This window comes from Mobula birostris, chromosome 5 (genome assembly GCF_030028105.1).
Source record: "Mobula birostris isolate sMobBir1 chromosome 5, sMobBir1.hap1, whole genome shotgun sequence".
Classification (NCBI taxonomy): domain Eukaryota; kingdom Metazoa; phylum Chordata; class Chondrichthyes; order Myliobatiformes; family Myliobatidae; genus Mobula; species Mobula birostris.
In genome coordinates, this window is record NC_092374.1 from 197,536,156 (window position 1) to 197,556,358 (window position 20,203).

Sequence of the window (20,203 nt, forward strand, 5' to 3'; positions counted from 1 at the left end):
TTTAATTTAATTTGGCATAACGTTTTGTACGCAGACATCCCACCTCTCCCGGAAGTTCCGGGAGTCTCCCGCATATTGATTGCGGCTCCCTGACGCCCAAAATTATATACAATATCCAGGAAATCGATTTTTTTGAGAGGGAGAGAGAGTGTTGCAAGGACGTGGCTGGGGGCGAACGCAAGTACAGGACACAGATGCTGAGGCAGAGTCGTTAGGCATAGCACCACTGCGAATGGGGAGCCGATATCCGGGAGACGATGCAAAGCTCAGAACTAACAGTTCTCAGGAATAGGAAACAAGGTCTACTCTCACAAGGGTTGACTAACGAACTGGTGGCTTCTTGCTGTGGTCACAGGGTTTTTATCTTGCCGTTTCTGATGGGAAGCAGGTGCGTGTAGTTAGTGGAACCTGGGAATGATTGGAATCTAAATGAGGTGATTGAGGCCCAATTCTTGAGGCAAATGGCAAGATAGGGGTTTGCCAGAAGGGACCATGACAGGCAGAGGGAGAGTGAGCATCCTGATTGGTCTCCTCGTGCTAAGAGTGGTCCCCAACCACCGAGGAAACGATATGATTTGGCGATATGAGTCAGCTGCACCTTCCCTCATTCCCTGTCACGCCCACTGTTGAACTTGAATGCATGCGAGGTCATTACCCACGCGTCATCCATGTCAGCGTGGGAAGAAGATCAACTCCTCGAGCTTGCAAATGATGGTGGGCTGAAAAGTTGCAATGATTTTATATGTTCATACGAGGAAAATATGCGCTGTGTGTTTAGTATCCAACCGTTACTTAAAATATTATGATGCTATTGACTTATAATTGACTTATCACTATATTCATGCGACAAAAATATGCGCTGTGTGTTTAATATTAAATTCATTAGATAAGCCCTTTCAGAAACAAAATTCAGAGTGGATTAGCCACTTATAGGTGACATATAGTTGACTTATCACTTATATTCCGGTCGTGATTAACACACACCTTCCCCAGCACCCCCGTCCGCAAGAATATTGTCAATATTAAACTGGTCCACGGTGCAAAAAAGGTTGGGGACCCCTGCTAAGTAGACCTATCAGTTTTCTCTGTGGGTGGGCTTTACAGTCGACCTCAAAAATAATGACAGTGTTGCTCGCTGCACTGTTTGCAACAGTGACTTTTCTATTGCCCAGGGTGGGTTAAAATGTAAAAGACAAGTTCAGGTGAGTTTAACAGGTGTCATTCGTTCATTAGCATAGCTAACATTCTTTAAACTAACTGGCTGGCTGCTAAGGAGCTACTCTATTGATGTCCTACGTGATGAGGCCAAGCTCCCTATAGACTTACTTAAAATTGTAATAGAATAAACATGATAACATAAGTACATATATCAATGTCACATTTCTGCATACACCCAACTTGTTTAACAGATTAGACAAAATCACTAAACAAAGTATTACATACACCCTTGGAGGTCACCGGAGAGCGGTGGGGGGGGGGGATATGGGGTTGCGGGGGGCGGGGTGCTTTTGCAGGGTGGGATGTCTGTGCACAGGCATTTTGAGCCGAAAGATCAGCTCCTGTGCTGTCCTGTGTTCAGTCTCCTTTCATAACTGAAAAGCTGACCCCCCCCCCAGCAACATCCTGGCTAATCTCCCCTTCACCCTTTCCAGCGCAATCCCGGTCTGCGGGGCCGGGGACGGGGCCGCCTGTTCATTCACCCTGTGGGCCTCAGGCAGCTCCCTGCATTTCCTCAATGAAAACACTGACACCGTGCGGTCGGGTTCGACAACGACCAGTCACTGCAAAACCAATCGTGGCGCACATTTCCTATTTTAGCAAACATGCAGATTAAGGTCTGGGAATTCCCAGCAATAAACTACAGCAGCTAATCAAATAATCTGCTAAGGAGCTATTTTATTGATGTCCTACGTGATGAGGCAAAACTCCCTGTAGACTTGCTTAAAGTTGTAATGGAATAAACATGATAACATAATATTAGTACATATATTAATGTCACATTTCTGCATATACCCAACTTGGTTTACAGATTACACAAAATCACTAAACAAAGTATTACATACACCCTTGGAGGTCGACCGTGGGGGGGAGATATGGGGTTGCGGGGGGCGCAGGGGCGGCGCTAAAGTGATGCTAGCTGGGGCTATAGCCCCAGCAGAAATTGCAATAGCACCACCAAGAAATTAAAACTGCAGCTGCTTTGCTTTCTCTGTATAGTTTTGAATACAGCTTGTTTCTCCAGTTGATCTAGTGAAACAGTGCCCCCAATTACCATAGCAACCACACAGCAATGAAGTTATAAACTGTCAGATCCACTCTACACTTCTGCTTATTCGTTCGTTGTCAATGTCTTGCCGTTGCTGTCCTCAGATCAGTTAAGCTGATCTAAGATCACTTAAGGTGACGTCAGTGGCTCTCACTCACGCGAGAGATTGATAGTATACATCCAGGTGCAGATCTATGGTCTCACGAGACTAACGGATGCCCCCCACACACGCATTGTGCTTTTACAAGCGAGCATGGGCCTGGCACGTGCATTATTTTGGCTGGCGTGAAAAACAGATCGATTTTTAGTCAGAAAACGTCCTCATCCAGAGGAATCAGTGGTGTCTCAGCCTGAGCCTGTCTTAATTGAAAGTGACATGCAGAAAGAAGTAAGTGGGGATGAGGACGACAGCAGTTCATTGAAGGAGTGTGAGGGCGAAGTAGAGGAAGAAGAAATGGAGCGGGATTCGGAAGAGGACGTGGATGTAGCTGCTCTTAGTGCGAGTGGGAATACTGTTAGCGATGTTAGCCAACACCCTGAGGAAGGACCCTGTCGGCTAGCATTGAAAAAGTACCCTTCGCTGCATGCAACAGTTTGGCAATTAGCAGAGGAGTTTTCTTTGTGGCTGGTTTGACTGTACTCCTGGCTGGAATATTCAATCTCAAAAGATGCTACATTCTGCTTCGCATGCAGGCATTTCCTGTGTGGAGGACATGGGTTCCATTCTGAGTCTATCTTCACTGTCACCGGTTACAGCAACTGGCGGAAAGCTACAACAGCTTTCAAAACCCACCATGTAAGTGCAGCGCATAAGTTTGCTATGGAGGCATGGGCTGAATTCAGATTGAGAAACAAGACGGTTCAAGATTGGGAAATATGCTTGATAAAGGACATGCAAAGACTGTCCAAGAAAATTGTGAGTATATGAGAGCAGTGGTTGTGTCTCTACGCTATACTGCGTGCCAAGGCATTGCCCAGCGAGGACACCGGGAGAATGATGGATCTGGCAATAGGGGAAACTTTGTTGAGTTTCTCAGTGTAATTGAGAAGTTTGATAAGACTGTAGCTAAAAAAAATAGAGGACAATCCTGGAAATGCAAAATCCACCCATCACGATATCCAAAATGAAATTATGTGTATTATGGCAGATACGGTCAGATGTCAATAAGTGCAGAAATCAAGGAGGCTGGATATTTTGCCATCATGGTGGATGAAAGTAAAGACTTGAGCAAAAAGGAGCAAATATCAGTGGTGGTGCGGTATTTGAATAACGAAACAGTGCGTGAAGAATTCTTGCACTTCACCTCAGCAGAAAGGTTGGGTGCAGAGTCGCTTCTTAAAAGCATTGAACAGACACGCGCCCAGTGTGTTATTGATAAGAACACCTACATAGGTCAGTGCTATGACAGTGATGTCCGGGTGCAATAACGGGGTACAAGAGAGGTTCAGGAAAGAGGTCCCGCAGGCATTATATATACACTGCCATGCTCACAGACTTAACCTTGTTTTAGTGGATGTTGTGAGCAATGTACCACAAGCGGGTGAGTTTTTTGAAACTGTGCAGCTGCTTTACAACTTATTTTCAACTCTGTTGCCCATGATCTTTTCATGAAGAGACAGAGAGAACTGGAATCAACTGCACAGCCCGTGGAGTTGAAGAAATTGTCAGACAAACGCTGGGCATGGCAGTATACAGCTTTGTGGGCTATAAGGAAATCACTCCCTGCCATTCTAGCTACACTACAGGATATTACGGGTCAACCAAATTCACGAAGGAAAACGGAGGTCAGAGCTGTAAATGGACTGATTGACGAGCAGTTTGCTTTACTTCTCACTCTATTTGAGGATTTATTCCGAGTCACCAAGTTCATGTCAGCCCAGCTACGATCTCCCAGTTTGGAGCTTTCATCCGCTGTGGACTTGGCTCAGTCTATCATCGATGCACTCTCAGCAAAATGGGGAGAGGAATCATGGAGTGAAATTCAGGCAAGAGCTAGGGACCTGTGCGTCAAGGCCGGTATACAGAGCAGACCACATGAAAGGAGACAGGCCCAGCCACCTCGCCGCCTACATGATTTTTGTTGTTGAGGCCCAAACCGAACGCACACCTGTCACATCCTCTGATGACCTTCGCGAGCACTGTTTCTATCCTGTTATGGACAGACTTCTGACTGAAATGCAAAGACAGTTCTTAATTGTGACTGGTGGTGTTCTGACTGGAGTCTCAGCATTGAGTCCCAAACACAAGTTCTTCCTCGTGAAGAATTGTCTTTGGCCAATTGCCGAATACTATGCAGTGACTGAAGTGAACCTGACTGCAGAGCTACATCAGGTTCAGCGTCTGCTGGAAACAAAACAAAAGCAAAGGCAGACAGTGAATGACACAGTGGAATTTCTAGCTCTAATGAGACCCTACCGCGATGCTTTTATAGATTTATACAAACTGACCTGCATATCACTGACTCTTCCTGTTACATCTGCCTCATGCGAACGGAGTTTCTCTTGCCTCAGACGCGTCAAAAACTACTTAAGGAATAGCAGCGTTGATGCTGGGAACAGCAACTTGGCTCTATTGGCCATAAACAGCCGGAGGACCAAAGCACTTGACATCCAGAAAATCGTTGATGCTTTCGCCACCAATCACAACAACAGACAGATTGTACTTCTCTGAAAACATTAATGGTGAGTGCAGTTGATTTTTTAAAAATTTGGGCCAAGGTTAATTCCGATTATTATTATTATTTTCTACCCCATAGTCCTTATGTTTCCTGCAAATCCTAAAATACTACATTGACTGCTATTAAGCCTACTGGTTTTCCTTAGGCTTCCAAGCGTGATTCTGTTGATTTTTGTTTTAAATTCAATAGCCGAATTAGTTGAGGTATTGCATGGTCAGAGTACGATTTGTCCAACTCCTGGTAAAGCCTTGCTTCTGTTGTTTGCCTGTTTTCACTTTCATAACAGTGTATCTTTTGGCATTGCTGTCTATGTAATGCGAATATCAGTGGGTTCATTTTGTGTTTTTCAGTTGAAAAACACGCATTTGACGCTGATTGCGGGATTGGTGCGTGATTCACGTTGTCCGCTGTTGCTCGGATGCTCTGTTTGTTTTTTTTGTTTGTGCTCCGTGTAGCCCAGGTTGTCTCCGATGCCGTTGACACTGTAACAGTTCACTTCTATATTAGATCTATCAATTGCTGTTGCTTGTGAATATACAGAGGCATTTATAGTAGGCACATAATGCTTGAAACTGACTTTTTAACGCCACGCGTCTGGCCTTGCGAATACATATTACCATACAGTGCATCCCTCAGCACCATCACTGAATAAATCAGACTCTCCGTAGCACCAGCAAGCAAAAAGCTCTGGCGCCGCCACTGTGGGGCGGCGGAGGGGGTGAGCGTTTTTTGCAGGGTGGGATGTCTGTGCACAGGCATTTTGAGCCGAAAGATCCGTTCGTGTGCTGTCCTGTGTTCAGTCTCCCATCATAAGTGAAAAGCTGACCCCCCTGCGACATCCTGGCTAATCTCCCCTGCAGCCTTTCTAGAGCAATCCCGGTCTGCGGGGTCGTCTGTTCATTCACCCTGTGGGCCTCAGGCAGCTCCCTGCATTTCCTCAAGGAAAACACTGACACCGTGCGGTCAGGTTCGGCAACGACCAGTCGCTGCAAAGCCAATCGTGGCGCACATTTCCTTTTTTAGAAAACATGCAGATTAAGGTCTGGGATTTGTCACCAGTAAACTACAGCAGTTAATCAAATAATCTAGATTTGTGGCATTTATGCTAACAGTATTTTAGGAGGAGCACGTGGAATAGTAGGAAATAGATCTTTAGAACATTTGTTTGCCTGAATATTGAGGGGTGTGGGTTAAGCATGCACGTGGATGGCAGAGAAGAAAAAGCATACTTACCTGGCAGGGGAGAGACCGTGATCATTAAGGCGGTTCTCCCAGGACGAGGCTATCCCATTGCACTTCGGGTGTGCTGACGCCTGCGATGTCCCCAAATGCGGGATACTCGACTGCAAAATTTGTGGTAGTGGGGGACTGCGTTCGCGCTCTCCCCTGATTTCTAATCTAAAGACAGAGATTCCCCTGTTAAGAGTTTTCTGCAAGTTGTGTACAGTCTTCCAGTACTCAGTGCGTGTATTGACGACCGATGGTTCACTTCGTACGTCTCGCTGCTTCCAGACCCACTCCCTTGTAAGGTTACAAAAATACTGGGGGCCCTGCTGATGGGTCTCGGCGGCGACTTACCTTCTCCCATCCGTTTTCTCCAAACAAAATACACTTGAGAAAATTATTTACGACAAACCATTCAATAACTCTGAATTCATGACTATTTCATTCTGTACAGTTTTCAAATTTTACTCACTCACGTGGCACTCTGCTACTTCATCTTCTATAACACAACTGTAGTTGAGGGGTATATTCCGCGCCACCCAACCACTCCCACTCGCAGCGGAGAAGAACCCGAAAGAAACATTCATCGGATATTTTTTCCAACTTTCAGACCCAAGGCGATATTTCCTCCCTTAATATCCACATCCAGGAATCATAATCTCAAGATTACAACTCCTTCGGGACAGAGTTGAAAACTCCAGATCAAGGGTCTGTCTAATCCGAAACGTCGACTGTCCGTTTCCCTCTGCAGATGATGACTTCAGCCGGCACTTAACGTATGTTGGTGCCGATCATAGCATCTTTTGTCCCTTGGAGTATTTTTTCCACCCCGTATTCAATCCTCCATGTTCGATTGTAGAGGGCAGAGGAAGTTCACTATTTAAGGAAGATAGTTTTAAATGCCACAGGCGCCAATCAACACGGCGTTAATGCAGGAATATCTCACTGTGGTAAAATAGTTTAACTTGGTCCTCGGGCCAAGAGATAAAGTCCATGAGCAGGGTACTTGTTGCCAGTGGATTTGATGAGTTTCTGCTTACAGTCTGCTGTTGGTCCACTGTTCATTTCCCAACATAGATACTGCCTGACTTTCAAGGAGGAGGTACAGGAGCCAGAAGACACACACCCAACTTTTCAGGAACAACTTCTTCATCCCTGCCATCAGAATTCTGACCTCAAGCCTACTAACTCACAATATTTTGCCGCCATTCTGCAATAATTATTTCATTTATTTTATATGTATTTCTTATCGTATTTTATACAAAGTTTTAAAAATTATAATGTATTGCAATGTTCTGCTGCCACAAAACAAAAAATTCACAACATATATCGGTGGTATAAATAAAGTGTATCTAGAGTTGGTGGTATCACTCCAGTGCCTTGAAGACCTGCTGCAGGTTGTCCTTGGCTGATAAAGTTCCTTTACATCCTGACGTGATACAATGTTGGTGATGCACAGAAACGCCAACAATTGTGTGGAATGCAGCTGGGAAATGGCCCTTCCACCCAACTTGTCCAAGCCCCACACAGCATCCTCCCGGCTAGTCCCAGTTGCCCGCAACCTGTCAATCACCTCCCCTCCATGTACCTGTCCAAACCCACACCTCAAAACTCAGCCTGCTGCCAATACCAATCGTCATTCCCAGCATATGGGATTCTCTCCCAAGGCATCGAATTAAGCTGTTTTTGGGGACATTGCAGGAGCTACTGGCGAAGGGCAACATCACTAGATCTGTCAACTTTGGGGACTGGTCACCTTCTTGAAGAACCAAAAGCCTTCTGGGAAAGTAATGCCAAACTGCACCTGTGAGAGTGTGGAAGTGTTGACAAAAGAGATCCAGAAAGAAGGTGTGCTGGAAATTAGAAGGAAGATATCCCTGGGAAAGGGAGGAAGAGGAGGGAACATTTATTGAGATACAGTGATACAACAAAATGGCAAGTTTTCTTTCTCTGATGATGAAATATAATTACACCCAATTTTTAAAAAATTTAAAGATTTATTAAAAACATGTTACAAGATAACTAAAACTGTACAAAGTTTACATTCCAAAACAGATGACATTAAAAAAAAATAAAGCAACCCAATACAGAAAACCAGATCAAAGGAATTGAATAGACCCAGTTACCAGTGTTTACAATTAGTACATCACAGCCAGATTCAGGACATTGACATGACCCCGTGGTGTTACAGTGAAGACTATTCCCAAGTGCCAACATCAGCATCAGACCCACTGAAGTGTCGAGAGAGCTCAAACCGTGCAAGCCCCAGACAGTCACATTTACAGTCCTTTAATCCACCTCCTCAATAGCTGGTCCGGCAGAACTGGCAGTCCCAGCCTGTGCCCTGCACGATTCCCCTGTGGCTGCTCCTTGGTACAGTTTAGCAATGATGGGATTGCTGAGTTCTTCCAGCTCTTTCTGCTTGTGCTCAAACTCCTCCTTCTCTGCCATCTGATTCTTCTCCAGCCAGGATATTGTCTGGTTCCACAGGACAATGACTTTTCTCTTGTCCTCAGCACTGATCTTTCCGGCCATCTTCTCATCCTCCACAGAGCCCTTCATGTTGAAGCCAGGAAGTTCTTGGCTGCAATCTTCTGCCGCTGCATTTCATCCTCATTCTTGTACTTCTCTGCATCTTGCACCATCCTGTCAATTTCCACCTTACTCAGCCTGCCCTTGTCGTTGGTGATGGTGATCTTGTTTGTTTTCCCGGTGCTCTTGTCAACAGCAGAGACACTGAGAATGCCATTGGCGTCAATATCGAAGGTCACCTCAATCTGGGGTACGCCACGAAGAGCGGGAGGGATGCCACTCAACTCAAACTTGCCCAGAAGGTTGTTGTCCTTGGTCATGGCTCTCTCGCCTTCAAACACCTGAATAAGGACACCAGGCTGGTTATCAGAGTAGGTGCTGAAGATCTGGGTCTGCTTGGTGAGGATGGTGGTGTTACGCTTGATAAGGGTGGTCATGACTCCACCTGCCGTCTCCAGCCCCAATGACAGAGCAGCAACATCTAGGAGTAGCAGATCCTGAACATTCTCCGACTTGTCGCCCATCAGAATGGCCGCCTGGACAGCTGCTCCATAGGCCACGGCCTCATCGGGGTTGATGCTCTTGTTTAGCTCCCTACCGTTGAAGAAATCTTGCAGCAGCTTCTGGATCTTGGGGATTCGGGTGGAGCCGCCGACCAGGACAATTTCATGGATCTGGGATTTGTCCGGCTTGGCATCTCTCAGGGCTTTCTCCACTGGCTCCAGAGTGCCCCTGAACAGGTCAGAGTTCAGCTCCTCAAAGCGAGCCCTTGTGATAGAGGTGTAGAAATCAACACCCTCAAACAGAGAGTCAATCTCAATACTGGCTTGGGTGCTGGAAGACAGCGTTCTCTTTGCTCTGTCACAGGCTGTCCGCAGCCTCCTCACCGCTCTCTTGTTCTGGCTGATGTCTTTCTTGTATTTCAGCTTGAACTCCTCACTGAAATGATTGACCATGCGGTTGTCAAAGTCTTCTCCTCCCAGGTGGGTATCACCAGCTGTTGATTTCACTTCAAAGATACCGTCATCGATGGAGAGAATGGACACATCGAAGGTGCCACCACCCAGGTCAAAGATGAGAACATTACGCTCCCCTTTGCCTTTCTTGTCCAGACCATAGGCAATGGCAGCTGCTGTTGGCTCATTGATGACACGCAGGACATTGAGACCAGCTATCACACCAGCATCTTTGGTTGCCTGGCGTTGGGAGTCATTGAAGTAAGCAGGAACAGTGATGACAGCATTGGTGACTCTGCAGCCAAGGTAAGCCTCAGCAATTTCCTTCATCTTGGTCAGCACCATGGAGGAGATTTCCTCTGGGTAAAAGGTTATCCGTAACGCAGCGATGTTAGTGTTGTCAGATTCTCCCAGACTCTGCACCAGATCTACCTCGCCACCTCCAGAATTTTCGCAAAGTCCCAGCGGCTTGCGGGCTCTCAGCGATACTCCCCGTGTAGTGTCGGTTATGAAACAAACATCAAGTGTGTATGTGGTGTGGGGATAATATTGTTTTTCAGATTTATGTAACGACAATTTACGATGGAAATCATTTATTTTATTTGTTAATGGGATTGAAATTAACCCGATGACTTTTTAGTGACTTTCTATCGAGGTTGACAGCGCTGAACTCCGCCTCACCTCTGACCGGGAGCCTTTCTCTTTCTTTAGCCGTGGATTGGCCAGAATACAGCATGATATTGTAAGATTGAGTGGCGATCTTAGATATTTGGCGACAGTGCGGAAAGTAATTAATTAAGGTAAAACCAGCATGAACATTTAAAAAATGGTGTAAAAGCCGGCTGAGATTAATCAGCCAGAGCATTAATTTTATTTTATAACAATTTCATGGCTGTGGTGTCGGAAAGCTTTACTGTTTAATTTGGCTCAATGCTGAGATGTAGTCCTGGAGGATACAGAAGACTTGTGGAGGTTGTGGATGATGTCTGTATTAGTGATATTGCCCTAATATGTTGACCCGCTGCTGGAGGTTCCCTTGGGCCAGAGGTGTAAGGTGCTAGGATCAGCTCCAGATCAGAATCGGGTTTGTCACAGACGGACACTCAGTGACCACTTTACTAGGTACAGCTGTGTGTCTGCTGGTTAATGCAAACAACTAAACAGCCAATCATGTGGCAGCAGCTCAGTGCATAATTGCATGCAGACATGGTCAAGTTGTTGTCCAGACCAAACATTGGATTGAGGAAGAAATGTGATTTTTACTGTGGAATGCCTGTTGGTGCCAGACAGGGTGGTTTGAGTATCTCAGAAACTAATGATCTCTGGGATGTTCGTTCACAATATTCGCTAAGGTTTACAGAGAATGGTGTGTAAAACAAAAACCATGCAGTGAGCAAAAATGCCTCGTTGTTGAGAGTGGTCGGAGGAGAACGGTCAGACTGGTTCTGGACGACAGGAAGGTGACAGTAACTCAAGTAACCATGTGGTACAACAGTGGTGTGCAGAAGAGCGTCTGAATGAACAGCATGGAGAACATTCAAATGGACCTGCTAGAGCACAGACGCACTCTAAGACAATACTTTATTACAGTAAGCATATATATATGCATATTAAACAGTTAAATTACGATAAGTACTACAGTATAAAAGCACAAATTTTAAAAAAAGCAGTGAGGTAGTGTTCATAGCTTGTTGATCAGGACTGTGGGAATGGTGGTGTTAAATATTGATGGTGACAACAAACAGCATCCTGTCCAGGTGGTCTAAGGCCGTGTGAAGAGCGGGTTCATTTGAAGTGGAATGGCTTAATGAAACAATTGAAAAAGCTGCACTGAAAGCCTGAGAGTTTGGAACGTTCAGCTATGAGAAATATTTATGTAGAATGCAGAAAATGGTGTTACCTGTGTGGGTTGTCACAGATGCAAGAGTTGCTGGAGAATTTACAAGTGGAAAGAAGTGGAGTGATATTTGGAAACTTGTCTTTTTGAAACGTCATTTAGCAAGCAAATCACATATGGATGGTGTACAAAAGCTTCGGTAAGAAAATCCTTCATTACTCGCTACAGGCCCTACCTGTGTTTTGTGAGGGGGCAGATGAAGGAGAGCGAAAACGATCAAATCCAGAGGAGAGCAAGTTCTTATTGACAGCATTTTGTTGGCTATTGAAATGAATCCCTGCATACATTCAGTTCAACACACTGATGAACAAATGGAAAAGTGTGTCCAAACCCCGGACAGCTGGAGAAGCAAAAATTACGTGTTTGCATTTCTTGACGTTATCAAAGTTCAAAGTAAGATTTCTTCTCAGAGTACATACGTGTCACCACATACAACCCTGAGATTCTTATTCTGTGGGCATACTTAGCAAATCTATAGAACAGTAACTGTGAACTGTAAACATCCAGAACTGTAAACAGTAAACAAGCTGTGCAAATATAAATAAATAGCAATAAGTAACGAGCATGAAATAACATAAGAAATAGGAGCAGGAGAAGGCCATCCGGCCCATCGAGCCTTCCCCGCCATTCAATAAGATCATGGCTGATCTGTCTGTAAGCTCAGCTCCATCTGCTTGCCTTTCCCCATATCCCTTAATTCCCTTACTATGCAAAAACCTATCGAACTGTTTCCTAAAAATATTTAGTGAAGAAGCCTCAACTGCTTCCCTGGGCTGAGAATTCCACAGATTTACCACTCTCTGGGAAAAACAGTTTTTCCTCATCTCCGTCCTAAATCTTCTCCCCTGAATCTTGAGGCAATGTCCCCCAGTTCTAGTCTCACCTGCCGATGGAAACAAGTTTTCTACTTCTACCTTATCTATCCCTTTCAAACTTTTGTATGTTTCTATAAGATCCCCTCTCATTCTTCTGAACTCCAGAGAGTATAGTCCCAGGTGACTCAATCTGTCCTCACAGGTTAACCCCTTCATCCCTGGAATCAGCCTGGTGACTCTCTTCTGCACTGCCACCAAACCAGTATATCCTTCCTCAAGTATAGAGACCAGAACTTCACACAGTACTGCAGGTGTGGCCTCACCAGTACCCTGTATAATTGCAGCATGACTTCCCTGCTCTTGAATTCAATCCCTCTAGCAATGCAGGCCAATATTCCATTCGCCTTCTTACTAACCTACCGTACTTGCAAGCCAACTTTTTGCGATTCATGAACAAGCACTCCCAAGTCCCTCTGCACAACAGCATGCTGCAATCTTTCACCATTTAAATAATAATCTACTCTTCTATTATTCCTTCCAAAGTGGATGACCTTGCATTTACCAACATTGTATTCCATCTGCCAGACCTTGGCCCACTCACTTAACCTATCTATATCCCTCTGCAGACTCTCCATATCCTCTGTACAATTTGCTTTTCCACTCAGTTTAGTGTCATCAGCATATTTTGCTACACTACACTCAGTCCCCTCTTCCAAATTATCAATGTAAATGGTAAACAGTTGCGGGCCCTGTGACATCCCACTCACCACAGGCTGCTAACCGGGGAAGCACCCATTTATGCCGACTCTCTGCCTTCTATCGGTTAACCAATCCACTATCCATGCCAATACACTTCCTCTGACACCATGCATCCGACTTATTTATAAGTCTCTTCTGCAGCACCTTATCGAACGCCCTCTGGAAATCCAAGTATATGACATTCACCTGTTCCCCTCTATCCACTGCACTCATTGTGAAAATATAACAGAGTCCTTAAATGAGTGTAGATATCCCCTTCTGTTGAAGAACCTGATGGCTGGGGGGTAGTAACTGTTCATGAATCTGGTGGTGTGAATCCTGAGGCACTTTTACCTCCACCTGATGGCAGCAGCAAGAAAAGAGCATGGCCTGGGAGGTTTCTGGGTGTTTTCTCAATCTTCAACTAAAAGATGCACTTTTAAAGGAATTGCAAACACTTCTGGAAATGAAGCTGTTGCTTTCAGACCAGTGAATAAAGTGAGATGCTGTCTAGACACGTTACACTGCAGGCAATCATAAACATGTATGAGGCATTGATTGTATATTTTGAGGACGATATTTCAGAAGAAATATTGTCACAAAAAGTTGATAAGCAGTGAATAAAAATAGCTTTAGAGCTGTTAAATGATGTCTTTGAAGAAGAGGCTGCACTGTTGAAGACTCTGCAAAGGAGTGTCTTAAGGACAATTGATGCACTTCATTTTGCACGAGGCAAAATTAACAAGATAAGAAAGAAGTATCTGGGAGACAAAGAGTCTTGGAGTGAGGAAGTTAAATTTTTCTGAGCTACAGTTGTGACAGTAGCTACAAATTCTCTGTTGACCTTGATAAACTATCTCTGTGTTCATTTAGAAGAGAGGTTTCCTGAGGGCGAGGTACAAGAACGGGAGGCTTTTGATTTTTCTGTGCGTGCAGAATGTGACCTCCATTTTGGCAAAGTCCAGGTGAGTGCCGTGTGTGGAAAATATCCTGATTTCCTTGCTGAAAATGCTGTCACAGTTAAGCAGTACAATGACTTCGTATTATCTGTACAAGAAAAAATTAAATCCAAACCGATTACCAGCTCTTCTGAAATGGTGACATTTGCAACTCAAAATGAAGAGTTTTGTGAGCTTGCAAAGCTGACGGACATTGGCGGAACCTTTCTTACATCTAGCGCTGCTCGTGAAAGAGGTTTTACCGTCACGAATCAGATCAAAAACAAACTGAGGAACCGTTTAAGTGAGAGTCATTTGGATATGCCAATGAGAATTCTCTGCTGGAAGGCGGATTTATTCGTCTGGTCAAAGACTGGGTAGATGCCAAAGACAGCAGGGAGAAAACTGACGAAGCAACTTTGATACGTTCATTATCTTGTTCACGATTATGTCTCTTATGTAATTAAGCTACCAATTCAGTGCTGTATGCAATGATTTCCAAATAAAACACCAATCTGGATATTTTGTCAACCATTTTAGACAACTTTAATAACGTGGAACGATTGATACTGTTGCTTGCAGTCGTATTGTTCATGAGAATGAAGACTCATTTATGTTAATTTTTTTTCTTTTAAACAATGAACAACAAACTGCATACACTTATTATCCTTAGAATAACTTCAGCTTAACTTCCACCTTAAAATTCAGTGTGCACATGTTGTCGTTGTGCAGTACAAATTTTTTGCTCACACTGGTCATTACAAATTAGGGGGAACTTTGAGTTGAGGTGCTGAACGAAATGGTCCCCCAATTCAAATGTTAAATGTTGTGACAGTCCCTGTCTCCACGGTGTCAGAGGATCTGCCCTGGACCTTTCGTAAAACTCTCAGTGCAAAGGAAGCTTCTACTTCCTTCGGATTCTGCAGAGATTTGGCATGTCGTCAGAAACCTTTACAAACATCTATAGATGTGTAGTGGAAAGTTTATTGACTGGCTACATTAGCGCCTGATATGGGAACACCAATGCCTTTGAACAGAAAATCAGAATCAGGTTCATTATCACAGGTATGTATTGTGAAATTTGTTAATTTAGCAGCAGCAGTTCAATGCAATACATAATATGGAAAACAAATACATAAGTTGATCAATTACAGTAAGTCTATATATGTGCACTTAATAGATTAAAACCATTGCAAAACAGAAATATATATATATATATATATATATATATATATATGAATGAGGTAGTGTTCATGGGTTCAATGACCAGTCAGAACTCAGATTGTAGTGGGGAAGAAGCTGTTCCTGAAATGCTGAGTGTGTATCTTTATGCCTCTCTACCTCCTTCCCAACAGTAACCATGAGAAGAGGGTATGCCCTGGGTGATGGGGGTCGTTAATAATGGACTTTACCTTTCTGAGGCACCACTCCTTGAAGATGTCTTGATGTCAGACAGTGATATAGCCTGTCAGAATGCTGTCCACGGTCCATCTATAGAAGTTTTTGACTGTTTTAGGTGACAAACCAAATCCCTTCAAACTTCTAGTCCTGAAAATATCATACAAAGGTATCTCACTTTAAGGACTCTTTATCTTGTTATTTCATGCTCTCATTATTTATTGCAAAAGATAAACAGATATATAGATTTGCATTTGCACAGTTTGCTGTCTTGTATGCTCCACTTGATCGTTCATTGATCCTGCTTACAGTTACTATTTTATAGATTTGCTGAGTATCTCGGGGGGTCTATGTGGTGACTTGTATGTACTCTGATAATAAATCTTACTTTGAACTTTCAAATGCACCACCCTCTCAGACAACAAGTTTCCAGATTCCAACCACCCCCTGTGGGATGAAGTTCACTCTCAGGCCCCACTAACCCTCGTTCCTAAACTCTGGTTTGAACTCGACTGTCCACTGGGTAAACAATGACCTTGTCCACGCTACCTGGGCCCCTCTCTCCCATTTATGATCACCATTACCCTCCCAAAGAAAACAGATCTAACCTGACCCGTCACTGGATTTCTCTCAGTTGTCGGGAAATGGAGGCAAAACCCAACATCTTGAAAATTGAAGAGAAACACTTATAGAAGACGTTAAGTGATTTCCTCCGAACAGAAATATCAAATATTTGCATTTTTATGATGAGAGAGTTAGTTTAAAGGAGATTTTCTTTCACACAGAGGCTGGTGGTTTTCCCCGGAACGAGCTGCTTCTCATGGTGGTGGAAGCAGATCCGGTGCAGTTTAAGAGCGTTTTAAATAAGAACATGACCGGGTATGAAGAGATAGGGATCGTGTGGAGGAGAAGGGATTTAATTTAATTTGGCATAACGTTTTGTACGCAGACATCCCACCTCTCCCGGAAGTTCCGGGAGTCTCCCGCATATTGATTGCGGCTCCCTGACGCCCAAAATTATATACAATATCCAGGAAATCGATTTTTTTGAGAGGGAGAGAGAGTGTTGCAAGGACGTGGCTGGGGGCGAACGCAAGTACAGGACACAGATGCTGAGGCAGAGTCGTTAGGCATAGCACCACTGCGAATGGGGAGCCGATATCCGGGAGACGATGCAAAGCTCAGAACTAACAGTTCTCAGGAATAGGAAACAAGGTCTACTCTCACAAGGGTTGACTAACGAACTGGTGGCTTCTTGCTGTGGTCACAGGGTTTTTATCTTGCCGTTTCTGATGGGAAGCAGGTGCGTGTAGTTAGTGGAACCTGGGAATGATTGGAATCTAAATGAGGTGATTGAGGCCCAATTCTTGAGGCAAATGGCAAGATAGGGGTTTGCCAGAAGGGACCATGACAGGCAGAGGGAGAGTGAGCATCCTGATTGGTCTCCTCGTGCTAAGAGTGGTCCCCAACCACCGAGGAAACGATATGATTTGGCGATATGAGTCAGCTGCACCTTCCCTCATTCCCTGTCACGCCCACTGTTGAACTTGAATGCATGCGAGGTCATTACCCACGCGTCATCCATGTCAGCGTGGGAAGAAGATCAACTCCTCGAGCTTGCAAATGATGGTGGGCTGAAAAGTTGCAATGATTTTATATGTTCATACGAGGAAAATATGCGCTGTGTGTTTAGTATCCAACCGTTACTTAAAATATTATGATGCTATTGACTTATAATTGACTTATCACTATATTCATGCGACAAAAATATGCGCTGTGTGTTTAATATTAAATTCATTAGATAAGCCCTTTCAGAAACAAAATTCAGAGTGGATTAGCCACTTATAGGTGACATATAGTTGACTTATCACTTATATTCCGGTCGTGATTAACACACACCTTCCCCAGCACCCCCGTCCGCAAGAATATTGTCAATATTAAACTGGTCCACGGTGCAAAAAAGGTTGGGGACCCCTGCTAAGTAGACCTATCAGTTTTCTCTGTGGGTGGGCTTTACAGTCGACCTCAAAAATAATGACAGTGTTGCTCGCTGCACTGTTTGCAACAGTGACTTTTCTATTGCCCAGGGTGGGTTAAAATGTAAAAGACAAGTTCAGGTGAGTTTAACAGGTGTCATTCGTTCATTAGCATAGCTAACATTCTTTAAACTAACTGGCTGGCTGCTAAGGAGCTACTCTATTGATGTCCTACGTGATGAGGCCAAGCTCCCTATAGACTTACTTAAAATTGTAATAGAATAAACATGATAACATAAGTACATATATCAATGTCACATTTCTGCATACACCCAACTTGTTTAACAGATTACACAAAATCACTAAACAAAGTATTACATACACCCTTGGAGGTCACCGGAGAGCGGTGGGGGGGGGGGGATATGGGGTTGCGGGGGGCGGGGTGCTTTTGCAGGGTGGGATGTCTGTGCACAGGCATTTTGAGCCGAAAGATCAGCTCCTGTGCTGTCCTGTGTTCAGTCTCCTTTCATAACTGAAAAGCTGACCCCCCCCCCAGCAACATCCTGGCTAATCTCCCCTTCACCCTTTCCAGCGCAATCCCGGTCTGCGGGGCCGGGGACGGGGCCGCCTGTTCATTCACCCTGTGGGCCTCAGGCAGCTCCCTGCATTTCCTCAATGAAAACACTGACACCGTGCGGTCGGGTTCGACAACGACCAGTCACTGCAAAACCAATCGTGGCGCACATTTCCTATTTTAGCAAACATGCAGATTAAGGTCTGGGAATTCCCAGCAATAAGCTACAGCAGCTAATCAAATAATCTGCTAAGGAGCTATTTTATTGATGTCCTACGTGATGAGGCAAAACTCCCTGTAGACTTGCTTAAAGTTGTAATGGAATAAACATGATAACATAATATTAGTACATATATTAATGTCACATTTCTGCATATACCCAACTTGGTTTACAGATTACACAAAATCACTAAACAAAGTATTACATACACCCTTGGAGGTCGACCGTGGGGGGGAGATATGGGGTTGCGGGGGGCGCAGGGGCGGCGCTAAAGTGATGCTAGCTGGGGCTATAGCCCCAGCAGAAATTGCAATAGCACCACCAAGAAATTAAAACTGCAGCTGCTTTGCTTTCTCTGTATAGTTTTGAATACAGCTTGTTTCTCCAGTTGATCTAGTGAAACAGTGCCCCCAATTACCATAGCAACCACACAGCAATGAAGTTATAAACTGTCAGATCCACTCTACACTTCTGCTTATTCGTTCGTTGTCAATGTCTTGCCGTTGCTGTCCTCAGATCAGTTAAGCTGATCTAAGATCACTTAAGGTGACGTCAGTGGCTCTCACTCACGCGAGAGATTGATAGTATACATCCAGGTGCAGATCTATGGTCTCACGAGACTAACGGATGCCCCCCACACACGCATTGTGCTTTTACAAGCGAGCATGGGCCTGGCACGTGCATTATTTTGGCTGGCGTGAAAAACAGATCGATTTTTAGTCAGAAAACGTCCTCATCCAGAGGAATCAGTGGTGTCTCAGCCTGAGCCTGTCTTAATTGAAAGTGACATGCAGAAAGAAGTAAGTGGGGATGAGGACGACAGCAGTTCATTGAAGGAGTGTGAGGGCGAAGTAGAGGAAGAAGAAATGGAGCGGGATTCGGAAGAGGACGTGGATGTAGCTGCTCTTAGTGCGAGTGGGAATACTGTTAGCGATGTTAGCCAACACCCTGAGGAAGGACCCTGTCGGCTAGCATTGAAAAAGTACCCTTCGCTGCATGCAACAGTTTGGCAATTAGCAGAGGAGTTTTCTTTGTGGCTGGTTTGACTGTACTCCTGGCTGGAATATTCAATCTCAAAAGATGCTACATTCTGCTTCGCATGCAGGCATTTCCTGTGTGGAGGACATGGGTTCCATTCTGAGTCTATCTTCACTGTCACCGGTTACAGCAATTGGCGGAAAGCTACAACAGCTTTCAAAACCCACCATGTAAGTGCAGCGCATAAGTTTGCTATGGAGGCATGGGCTGAATTCAGATTGAGAAACAAGACGGTTCAAGATTGGGAAATATGCTTGATAAAGGACATGCAAAGACTGTCCAAGAAAATTGTGAGTATATGAGAGCAGTGGTTGTGTCTCTACGCTATACTGCGTGCCAAGGCATTGCCCAGCGAGGACACCGGGAGAATGATGGATCTGGCAATAGGGGAAACTTTGTTGAGTTTCTCAGTGTAATTGAGAAGTTTGATAAGACTGTAGCTAAAAAAAATAGAGGACAATCCTGGAAATGCAAAATCCACCCATCACGATATCCAAAATGAAATTATGTGTATTATGGCAGATACGGTCAGATGTCAATAAGTGCAGAAATCAAGGAGGCTGGATATTTTGCCATCATGGTGGATGAAAGTAAAGACTTGAGCAAAAAGGAGCAAATATCAGTGGTGGTGCGGTATTTGAATAACGAAACAGTGCGTGAAGAATTCTTGCACTTCACCTCAGCAGAAAGGTTGGGTGCAGAGTCGCTTCTTAAAAGCATTGAACAGACACGCGCCCAGTGTGTTATTGATAAGAACACCTACATAGGTCAGTGTTATGACAGTGATGTCCGGGTGCAATAACGGGGTACAAGAGAGGTTCAGGAAAGAGGTCCCGCAGGCATTATATATACACTGCCATGCTCACAGACTTAACCTTGTTTTAGTGGATGTTGTGAGCAATGTACCACAAGCGGGTGAGTTTTTTGAAACTGTGCAGCTGCTTTACAACTTA

The 20,203-nt window shown here is 44.5% G+C and overlaps 1 non-coding gene and 1 pseudogene across 1 annotated transcript; one reads left to right on the forward strand and one right to left on the reverse strand.

The window, feature by feature from the left end:
* The first annotated feature begins 6,169 nt into the window (after positions 1–6,169).
* Positions 6,170–6,333, forward strand: LOC140198503 (U1 spliceosomal RNA). Its single transcript, XR_011886171.1, has one exon. It is a non-coding gene; the product is annotated as a U1 spliceosomal RNA (small nuclear RNA).
* A 1,944-nt stretch (positions 6,334–8,277) lies between these two features.
* LOC140197439 (heat shock 70 kDa protein 1B-like) lies at positions 8,278–10,009 on the reverse strand (annotated as a pseudogene).
* Positions 10,010–20,203: the final 10,194 nt, after the last annotated feature.